General features: G+C 34.9%; 1 protein-coding gene and 1 long non-coding RNA gene across 8 annotated transcripts in view; one reads left to right on the top strand and one right to left on the bottom strand.

The window, feature by feature from the left end:
* The window catches only part of LOC128887444 (trehalase-like), a 57,204-nt gene that overhangs the window by 41,047 nt on the left and 9,113 nt on the right, over positions 1-7,044 (bottom strand). For 5 of the 7 annotated variants that reach the window (XR_008460038.1, XR_008460040.1, XR_008460041.1 and 2 more), the window contains one exon: positions 6,337-6,472. The exons of 1 other annotated variant lie outside the window; for it this stretch is intronic. The gene's annotated coding sequence lies outside the window, so the exon portion shown is untranslated. Of the gene's footprint in view, positions 1-3,037; positions 3,615-6,336; positions 6,473-7,044 lie in introns of those variants that run through there. One more of the 7 variants, XM_054143305.1, reaches the window with a different exon arrangement.
* The window catches only part of LOC128887453 (uncharacterized), a 5,686-nt gene continuing 5,120 nt past the window's right edge, over positions 6,479-7,044 (top strand). The window contains exon 1 of the long non-coding RNA XR_008460044.1: positions 6,479-6,668. This is a non-coding gene — a long non-coding RNA (uncharacterized LOC128887453). The remainder of the gene's footprint in view (positions 6,669-7,044) is intronic.

The following is a 7,044-nucleotide window of genomic DNA, read 5'->3' as shown; positions in this document are numbered from 1 at the left end:
TGACACGTTAAAAAGACGAATTCAACCGTGTTCAAATACTTTCTATGCTCACTGTACGTATCTCAGTCGCGCCGTCACGGCGTTCCAAACGAAAACTCAAGAACTAACCAATTTTCAAGTAAACCGAGAGAACGAAGCTACAAATGGCTGACGAAGGAATGAAATATTCGGGCAAGAGTGAACGGGATAAAGAACGACAAATGATAGTCAGTGTTTGTTAAAAGTCCCCCTTTTTTTTTTTATCAATTTTTCATGATAGGCTCTGGAACTCGACGATCCAGACTCGTCGACAACCCAGTATGAACTGGTTTAGATCGACGTGTATGTGTGGTCTATATAACGGCCAGACAGACGTCGAGTTTACGCGAAGATCAGCGAAAATTGCCGACGACGGAGCACGTGTCCACCGAACAAATTATTCTGTAACTGTACCTCGCGCGATATGCTTACGAACCGCATAGACAGAATTTTCATTTTTATCGTTGTGACTATGTGCTTTGATAAGGAAGAAAGCAAAAAACACTCTGTGCTTCGAAATATAACGATTCTCCGGAACATTAAATATAATTTGAATAGTAAACTAGATTTTACCAATTGTATTTTATATCTATTTATTAGTTATGTTCAGTTTGGTGGTGTGTAAGTTGGCTCGAGTATTCTAATAAAATGATTTCGTCTCTTCGTTGAGACAAGGGCCGAAAATGTTTAAATTACTTTTACATCAAATTTTACGTCGTGTTCGTTAATTAATCTTTGCCAAATAGATTTGAATGCACCGAGAAGACCCGAATAGTCACGAAAGGAACCGAACGCCCTCGTTGTCGCGATAGAATAATTGGTGCTCAATTAAGGGCGCAATTAACCTTATATTTTTTCATAATGGTTCGCGAATATAACGTTCCAGTTTGTTCTAGTTTAGCATGGATTGCAAAGACGTACTTCCATTGGAGACAAAGAATGTGTTTTAGAAATATAGCTCAATAACAATGACAATCGATTCTCCTTCCGTCTGAAGAAATATATCATCGAAACGATCGATCCACTCGACTGTAGCGTAATTAATCGGTAATAAAATATATCTTACAAATGAAGAACATTCCGACGACAATTAAACAATTACAGTGGGTGTAGAATGTATTCGTACACCGATCAATTTGCCAAAAAACTTTTGTGTGAAATTGTAGTTTCTTAACATCTTTTACTATAATCAATGATATTTTACATATTCACGGAAGTCTCTAAGATAGATGTAGTCCAAACAACATTTACTACTTAATATAATTTGTGAAATTAACAAAAGAATGCGTAAAGTGGGTAAAAGTATAGAAGCAATAAGTATTTATACGATTCTTATGACGAACCATTTTCAGTAGAGTTTGTAAAGTAAACACATTAGTTTATTGCTCCGTACGAATTAGAAAGCTTCAAATTTCCAGTAAAGTACTTTTAAAAAAGCCTCTAATAGAGGAATTGAAGAACATCCCACTTCTTATCAACTTCTAACTAATAATTTAGTTAATTTAATGCTTAGAAGAGTTACAATAATTATAAAATCAAAAGGAAATCCCACGAAGGAAGTACTATATATTTGTAAATTAATGTAAATTTCTTTTGTTTTTAATCAAGTTTAAAAAATTAAACAGTTGTGCGAATTGCTTCGATATTTCTATCGATTAATTGTTTTTTTCTTGTTAATCTCGCAACTTACATAAATAGCTATTTTTGTTTGTAATCTATCTATTCTAGAGATTTCCGAGAATATGTAGAATGTCATTGTTTATAAAAAAATAAGTTAATAAATTACAATTTATCATAGGTGTACGAATACTTTCTACACCCACTTGTATATACGAAAAGCTGAGAATCGTGGTCTTATGTACAAACATGGATTAGTTACTTTACTTTACGTTAGTCGCAATTAGGAAAATGAAAACGGACACTTTCTTGTGTTTTTTTTTTAAGGTATTAAATAATAATTTTTATTAATGAAATTTAGATATATGCCAAAATATATCTTTAAGAACTATAATGGTGGCGATGGTGTGAATGGCCATTTTGTTTGCGGTGAGCAAGATTTCTCCAAACTTGTATACCTGAAAACAAAAATAAAGGTAGATTTGGAGAATATATTAGACCAACGGGTTTCTGATCGAAGGATTTTGGAAAAAATTAATTTAAAACAAAGTGACGTACATTTGAAGTTCAAGTTCAATTTTCATTATAAAATGAAGTGATTAAATAGAGAATAAAAAGAAAAGTATATAAGAAAATAAAAAATCCTTCGATCAGGGACCCGTTAGTTTAATATATTCTCCAAATCTACGTTTATTTTTGTTTTCAGGTACACCAGTTTGACGAAATCTTGCTCACCCCAAACCAAGTGGCCACCCACGTAATCGCCTCTTATGACGAAATGAATGAACTATTTTTTAAAACAAAAATTCTTTTATAGTTCCTTAAAACATACTTTGTAATATATTTACGATCTCATTAATAAAAATTATTATTTAATACCTGAAAAAGAACGCACAAGAAAGTGTCAGTTTTCATTTTCCTGACTGCGACTAACCCCTTAACTTCTCAACAAAATTCAGCATTTCTAATATTTTTATATTTTGTATTTGGTTTGGTGTTATATCGTCTCCAAATTGTATCCATTATAGGATCTTGAATCTTAACTAAACGTGTTCTCTTTACGACTCTCAGCGTCACATATATTAGGTTGTCCGAAAAGTTTCTTTCGTTTTATTAATAATTAATACATACACAATAATTGATGTTTTATATTACATTACAAAATTGTGTACAATTCGTTTCGCTCCATTACAGTTACAGCATCAATGTCTAAGAAATTAAATCGTCTATTTATATAAACACTGCCACAGAAAATAATTGAATGTAACCGACGAAAGAAACTTTTGGGACAACCTAATATTAATTAAAAAGAAACTCACTAACGTATACGTATTTACAAACATTTCTCTCGTGAAATCACCGTACATTTTCCAAGTGACAATGAAAAATATCGTGTACGTACCGTGCCGAGACGACCTTACTGGACACTGCTTCGGAATGTCCTTAACCTCGACACTATTCCACCGAAGAAACAACTCGACTCGAACCGAAGCACCATAAATATATCACCTTCGAGTCGCCACGCGTTTCACGCGCGAAAAGAATATGTCCCGTAATACTACACGAAGATTCTTATTGATCACGTAAGTTAAGCGAACTTGTTGCACGAAACGATCGCGTGGACGACGAAATATCTAGTCACTTCTACACACGTGCCTCGAGAATCTGTGACAGCGTCGATTATTTCTTGTCATCTAGCTAATATCGTTGGAGGTTATGTACGCGCACTTCACGGCTATTCTTTGGCTTGATACGGTCAACGATTGGAACGGTCGTAGCGAAGAAACGCGGTATTAGAGTGCGCGATCGCGACGAGGGGTTGATTGGCGAAAATTATACGGTAAAATACGAGAAAATGTTGGACAACTGGAAGTAAATCACGGGCGAGCGTACGGCACTGGGAACGTACGAGCTGGCGCGACCTTTGCCGAGGTACGAGCGCTCCGACGTTCAATCGCAGACTGGCGCACCGGCATGAATCGGGCGAAGTTTTATGGCCCCCCCTATCGACACTTATTCGCGGTAATTACGAACTTGTCGCTACCGATTGCGACCAATTCTATTGTCTCCTTAAACTAACCTCGATTGTCGCGTACCTAGTAATTAACTTTGATAATTTATAACATGCGCAAGCGAAAATTGAGAACAGTAGTGCATCGGCTATTCGAGACACGAGAATCTTTGATCTCGTTGAAGATGCGTAATTTCTCAGTGGTTTTTTGTTTCGTTTGGATTTCAATCTTTACTTTAATGTCGTAAAGAATGACTGGATGTTATTATAAACAAACAGTATCATATTACAAAATATCAACAATAATATACATACAGTGGGTGTAGAATGTATTCGTACACCGATCAATTTCTCCCCAAAATTTGTGTGAAGTTGTAGTTTCTTAACTTCTTCGTTTATGATCAATGATATTTTATATATTCTCGGAAATCTCTATGATAGATGTAGTCCAAACAACATTTACTAGTTAATATAATTTGTGAAATTAACAAAAAAAAATAGGAAAAGTGGATAAAAGTATCGAAGCAATAAGTATTTGTACGATTCTTATGACCAGACTGCGGATCTTTACGCAAAATAAAATCCTCGCGAACGTGCCTACAAAAATCGAACCTAAATAGGAATTTATTTTATTCTGCAAATATTATAACACGAACTTTACTTTCAATCTTTTTTATATTCCTGCATATTGTTTGCATTTTCTAGATTCTTGCACATTCAAATTTTCCATAAATCAATGAAGATCCGCAGTTTAAGATACAGAAATTTCCAAAAGAATAGGAATTCGAATCAGCATTTCTGACGTAACAAAGTCTCGATATTTTTCTAATCTGTGCTAAGTTAAAAAAATCCTCGAAGAATCTAAGTAGTTCATTGTCGCAACGACCATTAACTGAATTATCTCTCAACATTGGTTTCTTTGTGTAGCCATTTGTCACTGGAACAATTACCGAATTATGTATGTATGCTGCGATGCTGTATGATCAATCATAACCTATATTCGTGTATTTAACCTTTTCGATCCTCGATCGTTCTCTCTAGATATAAAGAATGTACTTCGCGTGCCTCGAGTTGTTTAGAGTTCAATTGCGGTAATCATACTTTCTTGAGAGTGAAATCTTTTATCAACCGCGATCTTGTGTTACTGCCAAACTGCTTGTAATGCCCTGTGACAGATGTCACTAATTGTTGCAATAAATGCTTAGGCATAGATCAACTGAGATCAATCGTCATTAAAAATGAGGTTAATCGCCAAAATACTAATTAGGCACTGTCCTGAGTACAGACAGCCAACATTGCATTATTATTGTAGATAATTACATACCGAGGGGGAGACTGACAAGAAAATAGCAAATATTTTTGTTTGATTTGTGGGTAAATTATGTTTTATGTATATTTATTATTGAAGTGACCTCGCAAAGTCGGTGTTTTGCGTCAACGATTTCGTGTGTAGCGAAATTTTTCCACGATTAAACGATTCGATCAATTGGCTGGGTCAACGAGAGTGGAGGATTACTTGAGTCCCCCTCCCCTCCTCTAAGTGCGTTGACACAATGTTCCCTAACGCGCTTATGGTCGCGCGTGTACGAACGCGTTGGAACGTGCACATACACTCACGAACGTAATAACGTAAAGTGTGATTTACTAGCACTGGCATCCGACTGATTTAAAGTGCCATACTAAACACTTACGTGCAATGAACTCGGGACCAACCGATAAGAGAAGTTATTCTCGTAATGGCGTTCGTTTGTTTGCCATTTCATAATTAATAAGCATCGAAAACTCCGATTGAATTAATCCTTCAAGGAAAGATATTTTGAGTCTTATCGCGCAAAGTAAAACGTATAAACTGTTTGTACAAATTAAATTGTAATTGGATTATTTTATAAACAAAAAGACTGGTAGCGATTGGACATGTAATTATATTCATTATTTTTTATTTTGACAATATCAGTATCATTCAAAGTTTGCAAAATTTCCTGCGAACTTAATGAATTTTAATTTAACCCTTCAATCGGCTTGCATTAAATATGGCTAAATATGGATAGAGTTTGCCCTTGATTTCGCCGTGAATGTTAACATAAAAATGAGTTGAATGTAAACGAGATTCCTAGTGTAAAAACTAACGAACAATCAGACTATATCGTGCAAGTGAATTTATGTTGCACGAGTACGTTTGGTACGGTGTCTTAAAGTAATTCTGAGATAGGTGTTTACATATTTTCCAGTGTTTACAATTTACTGCCCATAAAGTATTTGCGAAGTTCAAAAAACAACCGCTAGGTAGCACCAACGTACAGTCTGTCGCAGAGATGGGCCAAATTCTAGATAATATAAAATTTCGCATAACGAATAAGAGATAAATATCTTTTGATTCGTCATTTGTTCAATAAAAACGACAATCTACAATCAAATAATGTTTTGCAATGTACGATAGCGGTATGAAATATCATCTGGAAATTCTACAATATCAAATTGACGGATAAGCACCATCTATCTCTAATCTTTTCGAAGTAATTCTTTAGTAAGGATAGTAAGCCTTTCCGATCCAACTAGTTTTCAAAACTCTATCGATAATAATACTAATGAAAACGATAGAATGAAATTTATAGCATGAAAGTTGAGATTAACGATCGATATCGATGGATCTATTCTCGCACGTGTACAAGTAACGAATTATGAGAACTTACCCGTTTCCTACGAGTTGATATCGTTTGAGTCTATCATCGAATGATCCACGATGGCGGCGCGGTTGGTAGCCTTGGTTGGTGCGTTGCCCGCTGCAACTCAGGCAACGGCGAGCTCTTTGCCAAACAACCAGCATCACTAGACAATAGACAGTTAAACGTACCTGTAAGTCATTGTCTCTAATTCTAATTACATATTTTCACCGATAAAAACGGATCAATTCGTATTTATTTGACTCAATCGACTTCGACTGCTTCGTACTTAACCTTCGACTGACACCAGGTTGAATTAGGATTGTCTTGTCTCACAGTTGGGTCGTGCATTTACATCAGAGGTGAGCAAAATTTTATTGAAGTAGTAGATAACAAATGAAGACATAGTGTAGTGATTTATTAACGATATTCATTTGATTCAACAGTCACACGGATCAGTGTCTGTTTATATAATTTTGAGAGTGCATATTTTATGCATTTACGATGTGTGCTAATTATACAACGTATAAAATGAATATAGTATACACTTTATATATATGAATATTTCATTTGGTATATATTTTTCAGATTCATATTCATCGTAAATGCATAAAATTAGCCGTCTTTTATTCGTTATTTGAAATGTTTATCTTAATACGAATTTTGCCCATCTTTTGTTTACGGTTGCTCAAACTAGAGATTATGTTTATATTCGACATCAGAGAATCGTTTTATATG

The sequence above is a fragment of the Hylaeus anthracinus genome, unplaced genomic scaffold (assembly GCF_026225885.1).
Source record: "Hylaeus anthracinus isolate JK02 unplaced genomic scaffold, UHH_iyHylAnth1.0_haploid 11989, whole genome shotgun sequence".
Taxonomy (NCBI): Eukaryota; Metazoa; Arthropoda; class Insecta; order Hymenoptera; family Colletidae; genus Hylaeus; species Hylaeus anthracinus.
Note: the sequence above shows the minus strand (reverse complement) of the source record. Positions and strands in the feature narration are given on the sequence as shown.